The sequence below is a fragment of the Gracilinanus agilis genome, chromosome 5, assembly GCF_016433145.1.
Source record: "Gracilinanus agilis isolate LMUSP501 chromosome 5, AgileGrace, whole genome shotgun sequence".
NCBI lineage: Eukaryota > Metazoa > Chordata > Mammalia > Didelphimorphia > Didelphidae > Gracilinanus > Gracilinanus agilis.
The window spans coordinates 144,889,439-144,917,012 of NC_058134.1; positions in this window are offsets into that span (position 1 = coordinate 144,889,439).

The following is a 27,574-nucleotide window of genomic DNA, read 5'->3' on the forward strand; positions in this document are numbered from 1 at the left end:
TCGGTATATCTAATATGTTGCTAGATAATATAAGAGCTGCATGAACATAGAACATTTTCTTTTACCTCAGTTTAACACATATAAACATAATAAGGCCAAATCAGCTATTTAATTTTGATGACCAACTAGGGAGCTCTCAAGATTAATCTTGTCTCCAAGGCTAGAAACATTGGCACCATCTTTGCTTTATTCTTCCCTTTCATTTCAATACTTTGCCCTGAAGTATTATTGGTTCTTCCTTTAAAATTCATCTTGGATTTGAACTTTCACTTAATAATCACCATCCTAGTTAAGACTTTTGTTACTTTTCTTTTAGACACTATCTAAACTTCCTAACTGGAATTCCTTCCTTTGGACTTTCCCTTGCTCCCATCTATCTTGTATTATTATGACACATTGATTTTCCTAAAACACTGTGTGAGACAGCAATCACTCTTTAATAAGGCATAGATGGTATGGGGCAAACTACACAGAATATACAAGACCATTGAGGAGAAGGAGGAGTACTGAAGTAGAAGGTATGGGTACAGAGATAGATGGTGGTGGAGGAAGGCAGCCATTGTGGGGAAGAAGATGAGGAAATGGAAAAAGAGTCACTCCTGTCACTGTCGATTAGAGTTGAGAACACTTAGTAGCCTGGACCCTGATGGGGTTGGAAGAGTGCTCAGGGGAACAAGAGTTTAGGGTCTCATTTTAAAGATTTTTTCTGGGGGGTTGGTCTAACACTCTTATCTGTGTCACCTCAGGGTTCGTTCATTACTACATCCAAATCATCTCAAAGTTGTCGGTAAAACTTTAAAGTTAACATATCCATGTCATCTCAGTTATTCGTTCCTGTCAGTGTTCTGCTGACCTTCCTGTGGATGTCTGGAGCTTGCCTGAGATTTACTTGTCATAATGGAACCAAATGGCCCTGACAAGAAAGCTTCCTTGGTTCTCCCAATGGAGCATGATTACCAGGATATGATTTTTGGTTAAGATTATTTGTAAGTCATGTTGCTTTGCTCTTTGGGATCATTTTCATATGGTTTCCAGGTTCCCCTCTGAAATCTTACTTCCTGCTTTTGCTGCTTTATACTGACTACTTATAAACTTACTGTATTTACTAGAAGTGGAGGGTTGGTTGAGGGACCAGAACAACAACAACAACAACAACAACAACAACAACAACAACAACAACAACAACAAATTAACTCTTCTCTGCTTGCATTTCAAGACCTTCAATAATCTTTCTGTCCCTTGTCCTTAATTGCCAAAATTTATTTCTCATTCTCACTTTTCTGAAGATTTGTCTGTTTACATAATAATAATAACATTTTCGAGTACTTAATTGTTCTGAGTTTTATGTACTTTCATATTTCTTCCCAATCATAGCATGAGTTCCTTTAAGTCAAGACTATGCATTTCTCATAGGTTTTAGCACAATATGAGCTCTATAGGCACCTATCAGTCAATACAAGCATTTCTTTGGGACCAACTATATATTAGGTAATATCCAAAGTCCTAAGAATAGAAAGAAAAAAAGGAAAAACAATCCTTGCTTTAAAGAAATTTACATTCTATTGGAGGAAGCCACATTTCACATATTAAGTATGCACAAGAAAAATCTGAGGTAATTTCTGGTGAAAGGCACTACTTCCTGCCTGTATAAGAAAGCTGTCATGTAGGCATGGTCATTTTGACTGTGCTTTAGGGGAAACTAAGGATTTTAAAGCTAGGTATGAGAAGGTGGTTCATTTTAGGCATGAAGGGCAAGTATGAGGGTAATGGAATAATATGTGTGAGGAATAGCAAAAAAATGAGGCCTAATTCTTAGGTTTGTTGTTCAGTCATTTAAGTTGTGTCTGACTTTATGACCTCATTTAGAGATTTCTTGGCAAAGATACTGGAGAGTGGTTTGTCGTTTCCTTTTACAGCTCATTTTTCAGATGATTTTTACAACTCATTTTATTAATGCAAACAGAGTTAAGTGACTTTTCCAGGGTCACATAGCTAGTCATTGTCTGATATAAAATTTGAACTCAGAAAGATGAGAGTTCTTGACTCCAGTCCCATTACTCTATCCACTGTGTCACCCAACTGCCCTCTCTAATGAATAATATTGTATAGTAAAACTTGAAAGGAAGATTAAGATCAAGTTTCAGGGGGCTTTAAAGACAAAAAAATATTTGTTTTTAGAGATGATAGAGAACAACTGGAGTAATTCAGCAAGAAAGTCATATATTCAGACCTTCGCTTTCAGAATATCACTTGGGCAGTTGGGAAGAAGGTAATGCAGGGATACAAATCATAAGGTATTACAGTAGTCCAGGCAAGAAGTAATGAAAGCCTGTACAAGAGTTGTTGGAAAGAAGGGAACAAATGTGAGTCATGTTGTGGAGGTAGATTGAGAAGTCTTAGAAAACAATGCAATATGTAGGGTGAAAAAGACTAAGGAGCCCAGGATGAAGCTGAGTTTGCAACCTATGTGTTGATGGTAGCAATATGTTCAGAAACAGGGAAAATTGGAAGAGGGGAGGATTGGGGATCTGTGAGAGAGGTAGTGAATTCTGTTTTCAACATATTAAATTGTAGCTGTCTATAGGGCATATAGTTGGAAATGACTAATAGGCAGTAGTTGATGTGGGAGTGGAGCTCAGGAGAAAGTCTAGGGCTGGATAATCTATAACTGGAACTTAGTCTCATAGATATGATCATTGAACTCATGGTCAGTGATGGGGTCATCAAAAGAGAGACTATGGGAACAGAAGAATATTCCGGATAGTAATAAAAAGTTAAGTTAGTGGTCCTTACTGATGGTTGATGCCAAACTTTTCAAAGGAAGATGCTGCTTAAAGAGAACCAATGCCCCTCATTTCTGAAACATTTTGACTTGAATATTTATATGCCTGTAAGGTGGCCATTAATGGATTAGTACAAATTGTTCCTTATATATATCAAGTAAATATTTGTTGATTAATTTGATTCAGAGAAGGAGAGTGATCAATAGGACTGAATTACTTGGGAAATATTTTAAAAGACAGAAGACCTTGAGCTGGCTTCTTTGCAGAGGAGGGAGGAAGGCATGTTAAAAAATAGCTTCAAAAGAAACAGCATTTCTTGCTTTAGATTTCAAGGTATTCATGCCCGCACTCTGTCAAATGGTATTGGAGTATCATATTGAGGGCACCACATTATTTTTGGTAAGCTTGTATTGTGATGAACCTGTCTGTAAGTAAAAATTGAACATAAGGAACTGCTGATTTAGGAAGAATAATTAAAAGTTTTCTTTTTCTCTTTTAAGGAATCCCATGATACAACTGCATATGTGTAGATTCAGGCTTATAAGCTTTGTTCTTTTATTCAAATAAAATAAGATCAATAAATATTTACTGAGGCCCTACTGTTATTATAAGAACATGAAAGACATGGCTTTCTTTTTAGTTCCCCTTTCCTTTTTTTCCTGCTATTTCAGATGATCCAGGAGGTTATCTTCTTTACATATCCTTTACTTGTGTTTGTGGAAACTCTTAGGAATTAGTTGTTAGAACAACCATAAGAGAAAAACATACACAATATAAAGATTTTTATTAAATTTATCCTGAATGGAAAAAATTAACCTTTTACAATGAATCAGATAATAAAGGATAACCTTCTCATTAAGTAAAAATATATGAAAAGTATTCAAATATGGCTCGAGAAGGATGACTACCGTCTGGAACAAATGTTAGCCTATGCATTTAAAAAAGTCCGTATTGCAAAATGTATGAGATCCAAAATTCTTAAATGTGACTACAAAGTAACATATGTCAAATTTATGCCTCAATTTATCACATTACAGCAAAATTGAGTCAATATATAATTAATAGGTAATGAAGAATAGGCACTGGACCAAGAGTTGCTTTTACTTTTGCAACAAACAAAAGCTCAATTATTCCTCTCCTGAGTAAGATTGCTTATTTTCTTTCCTTTCACCTGCTCCAGCCTGTGTGTGTGGGAGGGGAGAATGAGGAGATTAGGAGGGCATGGGGGGAGAAGGGCTGGGCAGGATAGAATGAGGAGATATTGGGAACTGTAGAGAGGCAGAAGTAGAGTGGAATCTTAAAAGAAATATTCATGATAAACTTATTTAAGTATTCGTATCAGAACATAAGCTCTGCTTTCAACAAACTTATTCCCTTTAGAAATATTTGTTTGTTCTTAGCAACTATTTATGTAAGGAGGCTTTACTTTTATTTGTTGAGAAGTAGACATTTGGGCTACTTCACTGTCTTATTACAGTCCTCCCATTAGTGGGCAGTGCAAATTTATTGACTCCTCGGCACTGACCTGTACTGCTTTAGAAAGTCCCTGAGTAGATTCTTCTCAGAGTCTCTGTGGGATTTCTGTGGATACACACAATGCAAATGCATTTCCCCCAACATGAACAGATTCAAATAGCCTGGAAATGTGCCAGCTTTAATTTTTTGACACATTTCAAGATTAGAATGTCAATGTATGTGGAGAGACAGAGTAGAGCCTCAGTGCCACTGTTCTGGGACCTGCAACTGGGAGATGTCAAGCAGACGGAGCTGTAAATGATCCAGTGTGAGTGCTTTACATACTGATGGGGAAATGTGGGTATCTTTTCATGTCTGCACTTTGTTAATTTTTGAAACTGTTATAGTGTTACTTTTTTTCCATTGGGAAATGGGCAAGAAAAGCTATTCTCTCTCTGTTCCTTGCTCTTGAGAGAAATGTCTTTTTGCTTAAAGACTGGTCTTTGAATTCAGACTTGCAAAACAGGAAATGAGAACCAGAATAGCAATAGTGATAGATGCCTATTTTGCTAATTGCAATTTAGCTGCTACTGTAATTTTAAATGAATTTTAAGAAGAGTCCAACAGTCCTCTAAGGTATAGCAAGTAACCTTCAGTTTATACTGTTAAGGGATTGGTGAATGATATTTTGGGAGCACTGTTAATATATTAGTGTAAATGAATCTAACAATATGCTATAAAAAAAGCATATAAAAAAGCAGAAGGGAGGGATTAGTGAGAGAAACATTAAATTGAGACTCTCCATTATTAACTACATTCATCAGCCCAAATTAGTAGTAATAAAGTTTTTAGAGAGATTCATAAAGTAAAGTACCAATAATTAAAAACCTTTTTAGTCATCTTTTAAAAAAAATTAGTTCAAGGGTTTACTACATAGGATCAATTTTTACCTTGTTTCTTAAATGAATGTTTTATTATTTCTTTCAAGGTAATAATTATAACTTACATTTCAATAAAGTATCCTTGATCAGAAAATTGAAGATTTTTTCTCTATTGGAAAATTGTGCATAATGACTATGTCACTTATTTTTTCCCAACTTAAATTGACATATTGGCTCATAATTTGCCTTACTCTGAATATAACTCTCTTCTGGAGGAAAAAAGTTGCTCAAATGAAAGTAACTTCAGTGTGTAGGTAGAAGCCAGATGGAAGAAATGATTTTGTACAGTATCCAATATTTTTGGCAGGATAAATTAAAAATATTCATTATCAAGTTTTTTGCAGGTTTCCTGGAAGTGATAGGGAACATTTTTAGAACAACATTAGGTGTAGTTTGCTTTAAAGATGACTGCCATAGATCCTGGGATAGACATTTATAAATTATAATTTGCACTTATCCTTAAGGTCACCCATTGTCTCTTCTCTTTCTTTCAATCTGTGGCTTCTTTGCCCATTATAGAAAATATCTAGGTTAAGGAGCACAGGTGCCCATTAAGGGCCAGACAAGGATTTGTTGCCAAGGAGGGAAACAAGGCCAGAGATTGATTAGTTAAGCAGTGACCACACAGAACTATAACTCCAATGACTATCCTCAGTCTAGGATTCTCTGTGAAAAAGAATGCACTGGATAACTGATATCTTTAGCAAAAGGTAAAAAGTGAAACCCAGTTTCAGGATATCTTAAGACACGAGAGATCACTAAATGATGAGGGTCTAGATCAGAGACTGTCATATACTTTGGGCACTGCAGACAAGTAATCATTTGCAGGAGGGCTATAGGATACTTTGCAGAGACTCAGTCATGGGAAAGAAAGTTAGATACCCAAGAAAGCTGAATAGAAGGCCTGAACCTAGTCTTGCAACTGAGTACAAGAGAAGGAATCCATCTCTGAACTAGGCAGGAAAAAAAAAGAGTTGCTAAAGGGATTAATTTGCCAAGGTGAGATTGTGGCAATAGTAGATAAGCTAGAGAGCAATTGTCTACTTGTGTCTTTCCTGCCTAGGGTTGGGAATGGTCTGAGAATGTCAGCTGGGGTTGACTTAGTAGGTGGGAGTTATGTAAACCTAACTGCTAAATTTATTTTTTTTTAATTTCAATTTTTAAACGCTTACCTTTTGTCTTGGAGTCAATACTGTGTATCGGCTCCAAGGCAGAAGAGTGGTAAGGGTAGGCATTGGGGGTCAAGTGACTTGTCCAGGGTCACACACCAACTGCTAAATTTAAAAGGGTACATGAATGTTGATCTCCAGGCAGGCCATTATAATAAGATCTAGCTAGCCTAATTGAACTTCTCCTGTTCCCTCCATATTTGATTTAGACACTAAAATTTCTGGGCAGTTAGTAACATCGGTTATCTCTAATGATTGCTGTTGTTCTAGATCTTTAAAATTTACTTAATACTCCATTTAACTGGTCCATCCACACTGAATAAAAATGTTGAAAATGTTAGAAGGGGTTTCGGGAAAGAACATAGCATCTTTGTAATCAGATTTAAAAACCCAAAATTCCTGTGTCGTGTAAACAGTCAAGTCTTTTATAGATGACAATTTGTGTGTGTGTGTGTATGTATATATATATATATATATATGTATATATATATATATATCCAGTTTCTATTTTTTCCAAAGAAGAAGAGAAAAAAATCCACGAACAGGAAAATAATTTGGCAAATACTTGTGTCTTCATTAGATAAGGGTCTTATCAGGTCAGATTTATGTTCTCTACATCATTTAAATAAAAGTTTCAAAAGGTCTCTGGAAGAAGATGCTTCCATTAAATTCCTTACTCTTTGAAATCTCTTTACAGGGAAAAGACTACTAGTTGGGAATCCTTCCTTGAAGTTGCATTTGACAGCTAATTTGCTCACATAACAGCAAAATGCTTCTTTTTTCTGCTTCAAAATTTAAAGTGAGGGGGAAAACCTTGTGTTATTTCTTTTATAATGAACTGTAACTATAACAAATCCTTGGGATAATTGATGAATTGCATCCACGTAAAAAGAATTCAGGTTGCTAAATAAAAAAAAAACAAACAAACAACAAACGGTACTTGTGACAAATGGCAGTTCAGTCCTGGAATTGCATTCTGTCATTTTTCTCAAGAATAATACAGAACATTATGATAAAATGAAAAGCAGATCAGCAGACGACATTCCTTTAAAAGAGCTCTACAGTTTATTTACCATAAACGGAACCCAGTAATGATAACTTAAAAGTAACAGAATTCAGTGCCACAGTACATCAAATTGACTTTATCTTAAAAATCTTATAAAGTGTTGTGGAAGCTAGCAAATCATACAAATTTGAAGCAACTCACATTTGTAAGCACTTTTTAGTTTACAAAGAACTTTCCCTATAACAATTCTGTGGGAAATTAATACAAACATCATTATCTTTATTTGAGGGAAATAGTCTCTGAGATGTAAAGTAATCCATCCAAGGGCATCAGAGACAGTGAGTGTTGATGCAAGACCTCAAGTCCAGGTCTTTGTACCTACTTCACACCTGGTTCTCTTTGCCATGCCACCTGTCATTAGCACTTTATTTTATGATTTATAATCAGCATTTAATATTCATAGAAAGCACATAAGATCCTTAAAAACATGATCCCTGTAAACTTAAAACATTTAAAAAGCATTTAATTGATTAAGAATAATTTAGCTGTCTTTACTTCTAGAATGCTTCACCTCCTCACCTCCACTTCCTAGTTTTCCCCCGACTTCCTTCATGACTTAAGAATAAGTTCAAATCCTACATACTCGAGGGGAATTTTCTTGGCTGGCCCATCAACTAAAGATCTCTCCTTATCAGAATGCACTCACATTGTTTATATATTATTGTATCTTTATAGTTGTTTATATAGTGTCTCCCCTATTAGATTGTAAGGGTCTCATTTATTTTATTTTCCTCAATTACATACAGATACAAATTTTAATAATTGTTTCTTGACATTTTGGAATCCATTTTCTCCTCTCCTTTCTTTACTCCTCCCCAAGATGGCAGATAATATGACATAGATTATACCTGTGCTATCATGCAATACAGATTTCCATGTTTGTCATATTGTGAAAGAAGATATGAAGGAAATGAAATGAAAGAATGGTAGGCTTCAATTTGCATTCAAATTCTATCAATTTCTCCTATGGCAGTGGATAGACTTTTTAGTCATGGGTCAAATTGTCTTGGATCCTTGTATTGCTAATAAAAGTTGAGTTGTCCACAGTTGACCACTGTACTTTATTGCTGTTGCTGTGTACAATGTTCTCCAGGGTCTGCTCACTTTACTTTCCATCACTTCATAAGAATGTAAGCTCCTTTACACAACACATAATAGCAAATGATTGGAGTAATTTAGAGTTTGATAAACTCAAACATCCAAACCTTTGTCCCAAGAAATCTCTATTTGACAAAAGCTGCTGGGAAAACTGGAGCAAGGTATGGCAATGAGTGGGGGAAAACCAACATCTTGTGTCATATACCAAAGTCAGGTCAAAATATGTACATAATTTAGACATCAAAGGGTTTACCAAAAGTAAATAAGGAAAGCATAAAAGAGTTTATCTGCCAAATCTATAGATATGGGAAGATTTTATGACTAAACAAAAGACAGAGAGCATTATAGGATGTAAAATGAATCAATTTTGAGTATATTCAATCTTTGAATTTTGATTATATTAAATTTATAAGTTTCTGAACAAACAAAATCAATGCAACCAAGATTAGAAGGTGAAAGCAGAAATCTTGGATAAATGTTTATAAAAAGTATCTGTGATGAAGGCTTTATTTCACAAATGTATATAGAGACCTGAGTTAAATTTATAAGAAGTCATTCCTCAGCTGATAAATGGTCAAAAAATATGAACAAGACAGTTTTCAGATGAAGAAATTAAGGCTATCTGTAGTCATGTGTAAAAATGCTCCATATCTCTCCTGACTAGTTAAATGCAAATTAAACCAGTTCTGAGGTACCACCACATATCTCTCAGATTGGCAAAAGAAACAGAAAAGGAAAATGATAAATTTTGGAGGGGGAGTGAGTAAATTTTTGCCTCATTAATGGAGTTGTGAACTGTTACACTTAACATTCTGAAAAACAATTTGGAACCATGTCCAAAGGGCTTTAAAAATGTACATACCCTTTGATCTAGCAAACCACTTCTAAGTTTGTATTCCAAAGAGATCCAAAAAAAGGGAAAAGGTTCTATTTGTACAAAAATTTTTATAGCAGCCTTTAGCTATAGTTAAAAACTGGAAATTTAGGGGACCTTTATCAATTAGGGAATACCTGAAAAACTTGTGGTATCTTACTCTAATGAAATATATTATTTGCTATAAGAAATGATAAATATAATTTCAGAAAAACCTGGAGAGACCTATATAAACTGTTCCAAAGTAAAGTGAGCAGAATCAGGAAAACACTGTACATAGTAACATTGTATGAAGAAAAATTGTGAATGACTTGGCTATTCTTAACAGTAAGTCCTCAAAGGCTCATAATGAAAAAATGCTATCTGCCCCCAGAGAAAAACTGATAGTCTGAATACATCACTTTCTCTTTCCATTTATTTAACTTTGAGTTCTTTTTCACAAAATAATTAATACTGAAAAATGCTTTACATCATTGAACATGTAAATTTTATATTAGATTTCTTTCTATTTTGGGGCGGGGAGTAAAAAGGTGGGGGAGAATCTGTCTCCAAATTTTAAAAAATGAAAGTTAAAGTTGTTCTTACATGTAATTGAGGAAAAAATAAAATATTATGAAAAGTACAACCCCCTGGCATTAAAACCCATTCATTCCCCCACAAAAGAATATAAAATTCTTAAGGACATGAATGGTGGTTTTGATTTCCTTTGTATCCTTAGAAACAGTGCCTTTTACAGATGAGGAAACAGCATCAGAGAATTTAAGCTTTTAGTTTCCTTTTCTGTAAAATGATGATAATAATATCTTCAATATTTCAAAGTGTTGTACAGAGGTTCAAACGTAATAATGGATGAAAGCATTTTGACAGTTTTAAAGTTCTTTAAAGGGTATCCCAAAAGACCTAGTGCAGTTGAAAGCTGCACTTAGGGGATGCCTTGTAGAAAGATTGTATAATAATGTGCTTTGTTCTGCTATGCAACTACTTTTTAAATTTAAATTTAAATAAAATTAATTTTTATTTTTTAATTAATTTTATTTTTTAATTAATTAATTTGAATATTTTTCCGTGGTTCCATGATTCATGTTCTTTCCCTCCCCTCCTCCCACCCCACTCCCATAGCCAACAAGCAATTCTACTTGGTTTTACATGTGTCATGGATCAAGACCTATTTCCATATTATTAATATTTTCTTTAGGGTGATCACTTAGAGTCCACATCCCCAATCATATCCCCATCAACCCATGTGATTAAGAAGTTCTTTTTCTTCTGTGTTTCTACTCCCACAGTTCTTCCTCTGAATGTGGGTAGTTTTCTTTCTCATAAGTCCCTCAGAATTGTCCTGGTTCATTTCATTGCTGCTAGTATAGAAGTCCATTACATTCGATTTTACCACAGTGTATCAGTCTCTGTGTACAATGTTGTTCTGGCTCTGCTCCTTTCACTCTGCATCAATTCCTGGAGGTCTTTCCAGTTCACATGGAATTCCTCCAGTTCATTATTCCTTTGAGAACAATAGTATTCCATTACCAGCATATACCACAATTTGTTCAGCCATTCCCCAATCGAAGGACATCCCCTCATTTTCCAGTTTTTGCCACCACAAAGAATGCAGCTATAAATATTTTTGTACACATATTTTGCCCTATTCTCTCTTTGGCATACAAACTCAGCAGCAACTACTTTTCTTTAAACCTTTACCTTGTCTTAGGATCAAGTACTTTTAAAAATAAAATACATAATGAATGTTCACCTCTGATGTCAGAGAATGACCTTAACTTTTCTAATAAACATATACTTGATCTTTATTTTCTGATAATGTTTTCCAATATTTGTGGCATATTTTGACCCAAAATCTGATCAATTTGGCAAATGCATTTATGATTAAAGGGGATTATGAATCTTTGAAATAATAATAGTAGTGAACATTTGGACTTTTAGTTGGCAGGAAGCTGTCTTTAGGAATCCATGCTGATACATCATTGAGAATGCCCATATTTTGGACCATCATCACAGTGTATTGTTTTGCTTACTTCTTGGGCACTAAAAGAAGGGCAAGGTTTGCAAATAGCTCTCCATCATGAAGTATAAGAGCAGATCAGAATTTCTGTGGAGATATGAAGTTTAATGCATACCCAGCTTCAGAGTCAAAGTTATCATTCTATTTTTTTGGCAAAGTTGAATTTTTGAAACCAGAAGTTAATCTTTTTATTCTTCAATGTTTTCACATTGAGGCCAATGCACATAGAAATCGCTTTTTACATAGTCTCCCCCTGGGGAAAAGTTGTGAAGGAGGTAAAATTTGTCAGGGTCCTCCATGCACTTATTCTACCTTAATTTCTTTCTATGTGGTGGAAATGACACTGAGATTCTGGTGACTGACAACTTTACCCTCCCAAGGGTTTTTGAATTTTCTGAAATAATGATTGGAAAGGATGCCCAATTAAAATAACCCCTTCTTCAGTAATTTTTCTCTGGCATGAACACTCCACCCTACATTAGTAACAACCTTTTCACCATTGGTTCTCATGTAGGGCTTTGTCTTGTACCTCTTAAAAGTGCTTTTTATGGATTATTGAACATTATAGTTATCTATATACTTATTTTAGACCATAGTCTTGGTCTAAAGGAGTTTAGACCATAAACTCCTTGAACTGAGGAATCATGTTTTTATATTTCCTTCACTAACCTTGCCTAGTGTTTTGCACATAGTAGGCACTTGATAAATGTTGCATCAATTTAAAACAAGGGGACAATTTATAACTCAAAGGAATGAAACTAATAACAGAATAATTGGCTGATGGAAGCTGTACTATAGGTATAGGCAATCATTGTGGTACATCTCAAATTACAGATCACACACACACACGCATGCACAAACACACACACATTCACACAGATAGAATACATACCCTACTAAAACAATGCCCTTTGCCTATTCTTAAAGCTGGGCTAGTTATTAATTTTAATTTCAAACATACATAAACATGTTGTAACATTTGCTAATTTTCTAACTAAGATAACAGGTTGTTAAGCCCATAATCCTATTTTTCTATGATGGCTCATGAATCAGTTGACATGAGAGTAATATTATTGTTTAGCCTTTCAATTTGCTGACTATGTTATAATCGTATTTTAATTAACCCAGCCAACACCTTCATGACCTAGAAAGATGACAGGTTGCATTATTCTTGAATAATAGTCTAGAGGGGAAAAAAGAGAGGTAAGCTAATAACCTGAGGAGAAAAAGATGTGGTAGATATTGTCTTTTTTTTTTTACGTTTTCAATCAAAGTGTGATATCAAGGTTAAAGTTTCCTCCTCAAAAATCATGCTGTAAATCAGTGGGAGAATTGGGAAAAGAGTGTTTTTTAGCTCCTGGCCTCTAATAAGTACACTGAACCACTTTTTCCTCTGTGGCTATGTATATAATCACAATAAGTGACCTCAGGAGACTGGTGCCCTAGGCAATGGAGCAGATGGTAGCCTTCCCTCTCCATTACCCTTACAGATCAGGAGCCATAATGCTAACTGTGATGGCAATGCTAAATAATAGAGAATTAATAAATGTTTAAATAATATTGAATGTATCTAGGAAACTGTATATTTCCAGACTTCAAAATTATTTTTATTAGTTCTATTCAAGCTGAGTTATTTTACTCCATTTTTAAATCATTCATGCTGTTTTTGCAGCTTCTTGAAAGAGCAAGGGAATATAACTAGTTGGTAGGTAGGTAGGTATGTTTAAAATTAGATATAAAATGAATTATAGTAGTGAAACTAGAAATATCTCCCATTTTGTCATGGTCACAAAGATTAAAATTGGGATTCATTTCAAATCATCAAACAATAAGCACCTGATTCATTCAGATCACTAGGTCTTGGGGGGGGGGAATTACATTGACCTTGAGAGTCTCATAAAAAGGACCTTAGTGATTATATAGTTCAGTCCCTCATTTTACATATGAAGAATAGGACCATAGACATAAAGCTAAAAGGAATCTCAGAAATCATCTAGTTTAATCTCAGTTTTTAGCTGAGAAAAATGAGGTCTAGAGAGGTTAAGGTGATTTGCCAGGTGCTATACAGGTAAAAAGTGGCAGAAACAGGATTCTAACTCAGTTCTTCTGACTATGAAATAGAACATTCTTTCTACTCTACCCATGCTGGTATTGGTAAAGTAAGGCACAAAAAATGCTGAGTGAATTTCCCTAGGCCAGTGATGGCAAACCTTTTAGAGATCGAATGCCCAAACTGCACCCTCAATTACATGGGAGCCGCCTTTACCCCAGACAGAGGAGGGATAAAGTGCTCCCATTGGCTGCTGGGCAGAGGGGTGTATCATGTGACAAACATCCTCAGGCACAGTGGAGACAGGGAGGGGAGCATCCTCCTTTGGCAGGCAGCAAACATACCATAGGTTCACCAACAGAGGCATAGGCTGTTTTGCTTGAATTAAAACTCAAATTTCTTTTTTCTGGTTGCTAGCCTAATGTTCTTTATATAACATTCTTCTTCATGACCAGCTGAAACACACACACACACAACTTTATACAGTGGCAACATTCTTATGCATATGAGAATATATATTTATTTTTTCATGCATTCTAGCAAATTTCTTCCAAGTATCAGTTGTTAAAAAAATGTTACACTAAGTTTAAATAATTTTTCATTTTGATGTTTACATTCTTTGGAGATTAAACAGTTGTCAGGGATGTAGTAAAGACAGTAGTAGTGAATATTCCAAATGGATGCTTCCTTTATTGTAGGGTATGAAAGACAGATCTTTCTATTCTTTAACATTTTAATTATATAACTTTTTATATTAAACTCATTTATCCATTTAGAATCAATTGTGGTGAAAAAAAATGCTGATGTAGCCCTGATTCTTGTAATAATACTTTCCAAGATCCCTAGCATATCTTTTAAGTTAAATTAATTTAGTTTATGTTTAAGGTTCATTAAACATTAGTTGTATTTATTTCTTGTTCTCGCTTATCTAATCTAAATCACTAATTAACTTTTCTATTTTTAACTAATCCTAGTAAGTTTTCATAATTAGTTTTTTGATATGTGATTTGCTCTCTGATAGTTCCTTTTTATTTCTACTTTAAAATAATTTTGATATCCTTGAATTTTGGTTAATCTATATGAATTTTGTTATATGAGAAGGAAATGGCAAATTGCAGAATCTTTAAGAGAACCTCAAATGGGGTAACTATAATATAGGATTTTACCATTGCCAAAGAATTGGACAGGAATAAAAAATGACTAAACAAATAAATTTTATTATATTCAAAATTCTATGAAGTAATTCTTTGATAATTTGATTTTGACAGAATTAAACATATAGGAAAACTTGGATAAGATCACAATTTTTTTATGCTGATATGAACCTAACATGGACATTTAATATATCTACACCATTGTTTTGTCATTTCCTTTATATAACTTGGACAATATTTCTATATGTCAATTCCATAATAAATGAATTTTGAAGCAGTTTTAAGTGAAATTCCTCTTTCTGTTTTCCTTCTAGACCTTTGTTAATAATAATCAGGAAAACATAGTTTTGCAGCTTTAATTTGTAGCTTTTAATCTGTATTTAATTTATATTTCACTGAAATTTGTCTAATTCTTTCAGTTGATTCTTTAATGTTTACTAAATGAATTATCATATCATGAGAAAGCAGAGATAATTTTCCCTCCTCTTTATTATTTCCTTTTTTTTTTGACTTACTGATATAACTTGTATTTCCAGGAATATATCAAATAATAATTGATAGAGGCAACATGTTTATTTAACACTTGATCTTGTTCAAAATGCTTCTAGTCTTTATTATAATTAATGCTCTTAGTTTTAAATAAATGCTTTTAATCTTGATGAGCAAAAGATCCTCTTGTAACATTTTAACTCAAATATGTGTTCCATATCACTAAAGAGTTTTGATATGTGATTTTCATTTAGTTATTAATATGATTAATATTAATTAACTGTTTACCACTGATTAACTTTAAATTCCTGGTATTAAAACTAGGTAATCCTATAATGCTCTCTGTTTCAGCTGTGATCATTGATAAATCATTTGACATTAATGGTCAATTTACTCGCTATAAAATTACGGGGCTGGACTTGATGACTATCAAGCTTCCTCCCTACTCTTAGTCTATGACATATATTCACCATAATTCTATCATATCTATGTTTTACTTTTTATATGTTCCACTCCATAATTTTCTTGTTTTTTCTTTTTTCTGTTAGATTTATTAAATTCTGAAAAAGAAAGATTAATGTCACTTATAATGAATATCTTTAGCAATATTCACTTTCCTTTTACATGCATAGCTACTATACTATTTACTCAAAAATGTCTATTTGAGATTCTATACAATTTACATCACTCTACCTAGCATTTAGTAAGTAATTATTATATGAAAGACAAGTCATCGTGCTAAGTTATGAAGATATAAAATCAAACAAAGAGATACAACAAATAATCAAAGGAGCAAGATTTTAGTCAATGACAGGGTGGGTGGGAAGAAGGAAAAAATATAAGTAAATAACAGAAAAAGAAAAAAAGAAATTACAGTTGACAGCTTCTATCCAGGTAATGAACAAATTGCAAAAAGAACAGAGGAGGACCAAGGAACACCAAGAAGAAAGCATAGAAACTCAAGTGAATTGGACTCAGGTTTTGGAAGAACTTAAAACAAAATTCAAAAAACAACTAAGAGAGGATAAAGACAATTAGGATAAGAACTTAAAAAGCAAAATAAGTCATCTGGAAACAGAGTCATGTGAACTAAAACAAGAAAATGGTGTCTTGAAAGCCAGAATTGACCAGCTTGAAAACAAGGCAAAGAAAGTGAAAGATTACCTACAAAGAACAAAAGACCAGAAGGAGGATGACTAAAAATCCAGGGATGAAATTCAGTCTTTAAAAATTCAATACCAACAGCTAGAAGCAAATGACTTCATAAGGCAGCAAGAGACTATAAAACAAAATCAAAAGAATGAAAAAATTGAGAAAAATATGAAATACCACATTGGTAAAATTATAGACCTGGAAAATAGATGCAGAAGAGACAATTTAAGAATTACTGATGGCCTCGACACTTCCTAGCTATGTGACCCTAGGCAAGTCACTTAACCCCCATTGCCTAGCCTTTGCCATTATTCTGCCTTGGAGCTAATACACAGTATCAACTCCAAGATGGAAGGTAAGGGTTTAATATTAAAAAAAAAAAAAAAAGAATTATTAGACTACCAGAAAATCATGACAAAAGAAAAAGCCTGGACATCATTCTATAGGAAATCACCCAAGAAAACAGCCCCAACATTCTTCAACAAGATGTAAAAGTGGAGATTGAATGAATCCACAGATGACCTCCTTCATTTAATCCCCAATTGACAATGCCTAGGAATGTTATAGCCAAATTCAACAACTATCAGATGAAGGAAAAAATACTATAAACTTCAGAAAAGAAACCATTCAGATATCATGGAGCCATAGTTAGGATAACACAGGACCTGGTTACATCCACACTGAAGGACCAGAAGTCATGGAATATGATATTCCAGAACGCAAGGGAACTGGGTCTACAACCAAGAATCAACTACCCTGCAAAATTGACTATATTCTTAGAGGGCAGAGTATGGTCATTTAACAAAATAGAAGACTTACAAGCATTCATAAAGAAAAGACCTGACTTAAACAGAAATTTTGATGCCCAAACACAACACTCAAGAGAATCACCAAAAGGTAATTAAGAAAAGGGAAAAAAAAGCAAAACCCACCACTTTTTTTTAAGAGACCCAATGAGTTCAAATGATTTGTATTCTTATAAGAAAAGATGATATTGGTAACTCTTAAAAAGTGTTATTATCATCAGGGTAGCTAGAAGAAGTATATTTAGAGGGAATAGTGACAAACTATATAGGATAAAATGTCAAATATATATATATATATGCATATATATATATATAAGTATATATATATATAACTAGGGATTAAAAATGATGATTCTAAGAGAAATTGGAAAAGAAATAAAATGGAGTAATTTTATATTTCATAAAAAAGCACATGGAATGAGGGCGCAAGAAGACCAATACAATGGAAGGGTGAAGGAGGTTGGAGACAGTCTACAAGAAAATTTTAATCATTATAGTGAGAAGAGTTAGAAAGATTCAAATGGAAGGAAAATATCCAACTACAAATTCAATCATCATCATCATTATCATCATCAACCTCAACAACATCATTGACATAAACATCATCATCAGCATCAGCATAAAAAACATCATCAACAACACCATCAACAACATTATCATGAACAACATCAACATCTGGCCCAAAAGAGATTTTTGCTGGGTAGCCTAACCTAATAGCATACTATGCAGAGTACTGAATGAGAGCAAAAAGACCTAAACTCTAGACTTGAGTGCCACTATGTGTCCTTTGGGGGTAAAAAGAAAGCTTTTTTCTTGGACTCAGTTTCCTCATTTATGTATTAATGAAGTTTGTCTGGACTCTGCATTAAGTTAATCAATTAAATCAAAGAATAAACCAGGTATAAACAAGAAAAAAAAGCAGTAAAAGTTTCACCTAAAGGAAATTGGGTAGAGGAGAGGAGATAGTTATGCAGATCCTATAGAGGCACATAGAGATAATGCTTCCAATAGAAGTGGATTAATAAATCATTTCTTTTTAATTGTGTGTTCAAATAAAACTGTATAGTTCTCTTAAAAATCAAATCAAATCAAATCAAACAAAAACAGTCTCTGTCTTTTGGACACACATTATACAGGGTGGACCAAAATTCTTAGTGCAGTTTTAAAATATTGAAGTTTAAAAGTACACTACAAAAACTGTTTTAGAATAGTCATTATTGAAATATGTGATAATATGAGGAAAGAGAGACCTAAAATTAGGAGCCTTAGAAATGGTCTCTTATAAAAGCAGGATCTTAAAGGATTTGTAGAGATTTTTGGACCTGTGAGGAGGATGTGAATTTCAGACATCACAAAGAGCCAACTCAAAAGCAGAAAATCTGATACTAGAATACTGAGTTCAGGATACACTTTTTAACTGGAATGTGCTTATCAATGTTTAACATGAAATGTGCAGGGAAGGTTAGTGTAGAAAGAGACTGATGAGCTTTGAATTCTAAGCTTTGGAGTTTGTATTTTATTGTAGAGTCAGTTTAGGTAATCAATGAAGTTTTGTAGTCAGGACTGTGACCTGGTCAGATTTGTGCTTTAGAAAGATTATCATGGCAGCTATGTGAATGATGAATTGGAGAGGAGGAAAGAATAATTAGTAAACTATTGAAGTAATTCAGGCAAGAGGTAGGAAAGGCCCAAAGTAGGATTTTTACTATATGAGTAGAGAGCAAGAGATAAATGATAGGGAATCCTGTAGATGTAAATTGACAAGATTTGGCAACTAATGGTATTCAATGGAGAAGAAGAAGGAAGAATGAAGGATAATTCTGAGGTTGTGAATCTGAATTCTTTAAAGGATAATGGTGCCCTCAATAAGAATAGAGGAGTTTGGAGAAGTTGTGGTTTTAGAGGAAGGGGAGATAATGAGTTTCGTATTACACATACTTATTTTTAAATGACTATAATAACATCCATCTGGAGATACCTAATCAGCACGTGGTCATGCAGAACTAGGATTTTGGATAGTGATTTGGTCTAGATGTCTTGCAGTGATGGCGAGCCTTTTAGAGACCGAGTACCCAAACTGCAACTCTCATATGGCATGTGAGCAGTGCACTCCCTTTACTCCAGACAGAGGAGGGAGGACAGTCTCCTATTGGGCTGAGGGGCAGAGGGGAGGGTCATGTGAGAATTGTCCTCAGGCACAGAGGAGAGGGAGAAGGGAACATCCATAGATTTGCCAACAGTCTAGAGCCTTCTCATAGAAATGTTAATTGAACTCAGAACAACTGATGAGAACACCAAGCTAAATTGTATTGAGAGAAAATTAATAGGATAGGACAACACCTTAATAAACATCCATAATTAAGAACAAAATATGGATGATGAAATCATAAAGTACACCAACTGGAGATTGTTTCATTATCTATAGCATCTTTTTTGCATAATGTAGTTTCTCTGGTTGATTCTCTTGCCAGTGTCTACAGTCTTATTATTTTTCTTTTCTAAATCATTATTAGGACTCCTTTTTTATTCTCAAAGAGATTTAATTTTTTTCCAGGACATTATTTTTTTCCTTCTTTTTTTTAAAACCCTTACATTCCATCTTGGAATCAATACTGTGTATTGGATCCAAGGTAGACAAGGGATAAGGGCTAGGCAATGGGGGTTAAGTGACTTGCCCAGGGTCACAGAGCTGTGAAGTGTCTGAGGCCAGATTTGAACCTAAGATCTCCCATCTCTAGATTTGGCTCTCAATCCACTGAGCCACCAAGCTGCCCCCAGGAAATTATTTTAATTCTGTGTCTGTATTTAGGTTTTGTGGCTCTTGGTTCCAACAAATACTTAGGGTATGTTTCATAATATATTCTACTACTCTCTTCTTTTTAATGAATGTCTTTAAGCTATTGACAGTAATTTTTCACATTTGTTTTCCTCTGCAAGTCCTAATATGTAACATAATACCAATACAATATAAAAATACAATTTATTTATTATTGATTTGGAATGTAAATTTTTATATACACAATAACATTAGAATATAGGAAAGCAATCTTTGTATATTTAAAAAGGGAATATGCTTAAGTAAATAAATAAAGCATTATGTTTTGTTTATATTGCCTTATGTAGTTATTTGTTTGTTTAGTGAGATTAGATCTCATTTTCAGCCCTTCCATATTTCCCACTTCTCTATTTAAGTTGCTTCCATTTTCCAAGAAATACTTGATTCACATTCCTTTCTTCTAGCATAATTCTCTTTTAACTTCCTTCCTTGACTTTATTCATATATTTTTGCTTGGTTTCCTCAATAGTAATCTGACAATATGATACTATAAAAGGCATTAGCCTTGTCTCTTCTTTACCACATAAACATTGGTTTATTTCTTGAACTTTTCATTCTACATGTACATAGTAAGCACTTGGCAAATATTGATTGATTGGTTACCTTTTAAAGGTTTTTTGAAAAGAAATTTGCATATTAAATATTCTAATCACCTCTGCTTTATCCAGTAAGAAATTCTTTACTCTTACTGAAATTCTATGATTTTTTTTCATGGAGAAATATCTGCAACTTTGAAGAATATATTATTGGGGTGAGTGTAAATTTGTTCCCTTAGCATTTTGTCATTTGACATTTTCAGCATTTCTTTCATTTAAAAAAAGTTGTTAAATAGTGATTGAGATTTTTTGTTGTTGTTATTGAAAACCTCCTCCTTGCTGCTAGCAATATCATGTTCAAGATCAAATGCAAAATCCTCTGTTCTACATCCAAAGCCTTTCATCATTTTATCTCCCTTTTTTGAATCTTTTTACCCCTTATTGACATATATTCTTTAATTCAGTGATTATGGCCTCCTTGCTCTTTTCTGAAAAACACTTCATTTCTCTGCTCTGCTTATTTTCTCTCTCTGCCCTCCCATACTTAGGAAACTCTCCCTCCTCATCTCTACCTCTTGGCTTCTCTAGTTTCGTTAAGTTTACACCCTTCCTGCCTCATATTCACTTTAGAACAGTGACAAGAACATCCTTTCCTTTCTTCCCACAAAAAAACTCCATCTCCACATTCATGATATTTTCACTGACTGATACCCTTGCATGGAATTCTCTCACATGTCATTTCTGCCTCTTAATTTCCTTGACTTCTTTCAAGTCCCAGCTAAAATACAATTTTCCACAGGAAGCCTGATACCTTTAATTCTATCATCTTCCCTCTATTTATTTTTGTTTCCATTTAACCTGTATAATGCTAATTTGTAGATAATTATTTATGTGTTGTCTATCCACTTAGATTTTGAATTCCTCAAGGGCAGGGAGGGACTTTTAGCTTTCTTTTTATCCTAGGCACTTCACACAATGCTTGGCAAATAGTAGAAACTTAAATGCTTATTTAATGATTGGACCATAGCCACACATTCAGGTTGGTTTCAGACTTAGTGTAAGAACTTAAGTCTTTTTGTTTCTTCCTGTGGTGTTTGTTGTTGTTTTTCTACTGCACTCTGAAGCCTCTTTGTTTAGTAATATTTCCACCTCTAGTTCCAAGGACTGTTGGAGAGAAAATGAATACATGTGTGTTTATGTGGGAAGCTGACTGTCAGCTGAACCATGAGGAAATGAATTTGCCTTAAATTGTTTTCTCCTAAAATAAACAACATTTTAGGAATAGTCTATTGCTTAGACAAGTATTAAATTACTCTGCAGCTCTCTGAAGCTCATAAAGTTGATAATTGTTTTCATTGGTCTGTAAACAAACTTTCTTTAACAATTAACCCTTTGTTTATATGAATAATAAACTCAACTTGGAAATTGTAAGAGATAGGACCCAATAAAAGAATAATAATTGGATAAAAGAGTGGTCCACAGAAATATGCAGCCCTCCCAAACTTATAAAAGTATGTCTAAGAGCTACAGGAGTAGAAACCAGCAGTGTAGGATAAACAAAATGAGAGATAGCAGTAGATTTGAGAGTGGTTTGGATGGGGAGGACTTGTTAGGGAAGGTAAGTAAGTATTTAGTGGAATGCTTTACAAATAGTATTCATTTACCAGCTCTGGAGTTAGAGGATATGGTTTCAAATCCCACATCTTGTGGTAGTCAATTAACCTCCCTATATCTTAGTTCCTTATCTATAAAAAGTGGAGTTTGAACTAGAGGGCTTTATCAGGTCACTCCTATATTGAAACGTGTTAGTATTTTCCTAGTTTTGAAGATAATTATCATTAAGTGGTGGAAGTATGCAAATTTCAAAGACTTTCTCCTAAAGCATAGAGGGTTTTTTTTTGACATACATTGATGGGAAAAGTACCCATATAAATACCAACAACTTCCCTTTACCCACCATTGAAATGAGTTTTTGAAGTAAGGAGATATAATGAATTAATGGTTTTATAATGGCCTAAAAAAAATAAACACTTTCTAAATTACCTGTGTTGTAGGTAAGAACTGGTTCTTTATGCTTTGGAGCTACAAAGTTGTCCCAATCACAAATATGTGTATATAAAGGGTATTTTTTTATAGAGAAGGGAATATTTCTCCACAAATGGACATTTTAGGAACATTTTATATTTTCTGTACCTGGAAGTCTAAATGAACATTTGTGTTGGAACATATTGTTTGTGCCTTAGGTACTCATTTGATCAAGTACATGGTATTAATAAGGATGTGATTACAGGTGCAATTTCTGGGTAAACCAGTTAGTTTCACTTTATTTCATGATCATATGATGTACTCACATCACTGGCCAGCTTCCTATAAAATATGTACATTCAATACAAAGTGAGACAGCATATACCTATTACTACAAATGTAACACCATTATATATATATATATATATATATGTGTGTGTGTGTGTGTGTGTGTGTGTATATATATATATATATATATATATTTATTTATTTATTTCTAAAGTAGCTCCATAGAAAGCAATGATTTATGTAGGTCTGTGCTTCTTAGGATACATTCTGTTTCACTCCTTTTGTTTTAAGGAGTTCCTCTGAAATTTCTTCCAAATCTAAATCTGTGGTCTCCTTGTAGTTTATATATATAGTTTAGTAGTAACAATGTTATAATTAGTTATAGGATAGTTAGTTACTAACAATGAATAGTTAGTTACTTTGTATAGGATTTAGTTTAAATTTTAGTCAGTTAGATTAGAATAATAAAATAGGTAGATAGGGTTAGTTTTAGAAAATTATAATAAGGTAGGGATATAGTTAGATAGCTTAGAGTTAGAATTGATAAGGTACTAACTTACATTACAAAATACATTGCAACATACATAACAAACATGCATTACATATAACATGACATATTACAGATCACATATTATATACATATGCACATAGATATGTAAATATGTATAAATAGTGTATATTATAGTTAGGGCTATAAAATTGTCGTAGTGTATGCATATGTATATATGTAACATGTGTGTAAATATTGGGTATATATAAGTGTATATATAGCATGCATGCATATATTGTATATATGTATTATATGTATATATGTAAATTTATATATGTAGTTAATATTTGATGCTGGTTAAGTTTTATATACATACAGTTCTATGTAACAGTTCTGTTTTCTGTGATAGGAATAAGATTTAATTTAGAATAAGATTGGTTTAAATTTTCATCTACTTTTAAATGTATTTTGCCTAAGCAAGTTTGATGGATTGGTTTAACTTTTGTGTAAAAACATGCAATGTTGTATTAATTTTACTTTTTAAAAATGTCTAACTTCGTTGTTTATGCATTAGAATAGTAATAGAATTTTCTGTATTAGTTTATGAGTTGTATTTTATGAATTTAATGTTTTTTCACAAAATTTGTGTATTTATTTTTATTTTGATGTTTGTTGTTAATTTTGCTTGTTTTGATGTTGCATATGTTGGATTTGTACTTTGAACTTTGTATCTGTTCATTGTATAATTTTCCTTTGTCCTTTCCTTGATTAAATCCCTAGAGTAAGGTAGTATTAGATAGGATAAGATAGAAGAGTGTAAATCAGTGATGGGCAAACTAGGGCCTGTGGGCCAGATGTGGCCCCCTAAAATGTTCTATCCGGCCATGTGACATTATTCCTAATCTGATGAATACAGTGAATAGGATACAATACAATGAAACTTCAAAAGAGTTGCCTTAGAAACAGACTGACAGATGAGCATTTCCTTTCCTTTGGCCCCCTCTTTAAAAAATTTGCCCGTCACTGGTATAGATTATTTGTTGTTTTGGTAAGAATTTTCATTTATGGGAAATATAAGTTTGTTAGTGCACAAATACCAAAATAGTATTTTGGCTTTGTGCAAAGAGGGGAACTGTTATAGGGAAATCAGGGGGAAAAGGCAGGAAGTACCAAAGCAGAGGCAGGGAGAGAATTCTGGAACTCTGGAGACAGAGACTCTGAGGAGACAGTTGTGTTTCTGGACTTGCTTTCTCTGAAAGACCTTGTCTGTGTGCACTTATCCTTCAAGCCTTTCACCTGCTAAGAAGAGGATGAGTTGGGTTTAAACTCCACAGGTGGTCCTTACTCCCCTCCTATTAGATTTATACCTGCTACTGTTGTGATTCAACTGGACTTCGGGTAACTTCAGAGGACAACTGTTGTGAGCCATCTCCCTTGCTGACCCAGTGGACCTGTGCACCTTCCAGCTTTGCCTTAGTCTAAATTACTAACAAAGCCGGGGGGGGGGGGCAATTCTGGTTAGGATATAGTACAGGTAGCTGGGGGTCTGGAGGTAGAGATAAGTGTAGTAACATCTGTTTGAATCCTATTGGACTTTGGTGGGAGGAATTAGTTTTAATCCTAGTTAGATTGTCCCACTACCCTTTCCCTACTTGTCCTGGTTTATAATAAAACCCTGTTTTATAATTGAGTGATAACTTGTCAGTTTCTCCCTGGAATCCTTCCCAAACCTAGGACTTCTGATAACTGGCCCTAAAGACTACTTCATCCAGTGTCCAGAAAACCATCTAAACCTTACCCACAATATTTATTTATTATTTCAATATATATAAAATACCAATTTTGTTTTTCCTAACCATCAATTAACCAACATTTCTTCATTTTAAAATAATATTCTATTTTCCACCAATTATATGTAAAAATAATTTTAACATTAATTTAAAAAAATTGAGTTCCAAATTTATACCCTCCTCATTTTCCTTCCCTCCCTCTCCCCTTGTCTGCTTGCTGACCTGGTAAACAATCTGATAAAGATTTTACATGTTGCAATTAAGTGAAAAATTTTTTCCATATTGGTAATTTTATGGAACACATCTCAAAAGAAGAAAGAAGAAGAGGAGGAGGAAGACAAGAAGGAAGGTATCAATGAATTTGGCATGCAAATTAAAAAACAAGAAAGGGAACAAATTAAAAATCCCCAGCTAAAAACCCAATTAATAAATAAGACTAGAAGCTGGTACTTTGAAATGTAGGCAATTTATATTTTTGTAAATATTTATCTATATCACCTAGATTGCTATATTTATTACCATATAATTGGGCAAAATAGTTTTTAATGATTGCCTTGATTTCCTCTTCATTAGAGGTTTGGTCTCCCTTTTCATCTTTGATACTGATGATTTGGTTTTCTTCTTTCCTATTTTTAATTATATTGACCAGTACTTTGTCAATTGTGTTTGTTTTTTCAAAGTACCAGCTTCTAGTCTTATTTATTAATTCAATAATTCTTTTACTTTCAGTTTTATTGATTTCCTCTTTAATTTTTGTAATCTTTAATTGGGTTTTTAGCTGGGGATTTTTAATTTGTTCCCTTTCTTGTTTTTTAATTTGCATGCCAAATTCATTGATCTTTGCCCTCTCTAATGTGTTAATATATGCATGCAAGTACATAAATTTCCCCATGAGTCCTGCCTTAGCTGCATCCCACAGAGTTTGGTAGGATGTTCATCATTGTCATTCTCTTCAATGAAATTATTGATTGCTTCTATGATTTCTTCTTTAACTGGTTTTGGAGAATAATGTTATTTAATTTCCAATTAGTTTTTGGTTTGCCTGTCCATTTGCTCTTACTAATTATTATTTTTGTTGTATTATGATCTGAGAAGGTTACATTTATTATTTCTGCTCTTTTGCATTTGTTTGCGAAGTTTCTATGCCCTATTACATGATCAATCTTTGTGAATGTTCCATATGCAGCTGAAAAGAAGGTGTATTCTTTTTGTCCCTATTTATTTTTCTCCACATATCTATTCAATCTAATTTTTCTAGGATTTCATTCACCTCTCTTATCTCTTTCTTATTTATTTTTTGGTATGATATGTCTAGATCTGAAAGAGGAATGTTTAGATCTCCCACTAGTATGGTTTTACTATCTATTTCCTTCTTGAGCTCAGCCAGTTTCTCCTTTAGTGAATTTGGATGCTATACCATTTGGTGCATACATGTTGAGTACTGTTATTTCCTCATTGTCTATACTGCCTTTTATCAGGATGCAATTACCTTCCCTGTCTTTTTTAATCATATCTATTTTTCCTTTGTCTTTGTCAGAAATCATGATCTCCACTCCAGCCTTTTTTTTCTCATTTGAAGCCCAAAAGATTTTGCTCTAGCCCTTGACCTTAAACCTGTGTATGTCCACCCGCCTCATATGTGTTTCTTGTAGACAACATATGGTAGAATTTTGGTTTCTAATTGACTCTGCTATTTGCTCGAGTTTCGTGGGTGAGTTCATCCCATTCACATTCACAGTTATAATTATCAATTCTGTATTCCCCAACATTTTGGTATCCTCTCATAGTTCTACCCCTTCTTACGCTATTTCCTTTTAAACCAGTTTTTTGTTTTAGACCAGTCCCCCTTTTCCCCTCCCTTGATTTACTTCCCTTTCCAACCCCTTCCCTATTATTCTCCTCTTTTTATTTTTAAGGCCTAATGAATTCCCTCTCCTCTCTCCTCCCCTCCCTTTTTTGACCTCCCCACTCCCCTGTTCCCCTTGGTTAATCCCTTCTGACTCTCTCAGTAGAGTTAGATAGAATTCTATAACCCAATGCATATATCTACTCTTCCCTCTCAGGGTTAATTACACTGAGAGTAAGTTTTAAATATTACCTTTTAATGCTCTCTTCCTCTCCTTCTTATAATAGTATGCATCCCCTCCCCTTCCCATTCCCTCTTTGTGTGGTATAGAATATCCTATTTTTGTTATTCATTCATGTTTCTCTTGGTTCCATCTACTATTCAACCCCCTCTTTCCCCTCCACAATCACATCTTAGACCATTTAGTACTCTAACCTCTCCGTATGAATAATTCTTCTAATCACTATAATAGTGAATACAGTTTTTGAAAATTACACATAACATTTCTCTATATAGGTATCCAAATACTTTGATCTTATTAAAGCCCTTAAAGAGGCAAATTTAAAAATAAGAGTTTTATTTCTTTCCCCTCTGTTTCTCATTTACTTTTACATATTTCTCTTGGTTTGGGGGTTGGATATTGAACTTTCCATTTAGTCTTGGTCTTTTATGTGCAAATACTTGGAAATCTTCTATCTTGTTGAATGCT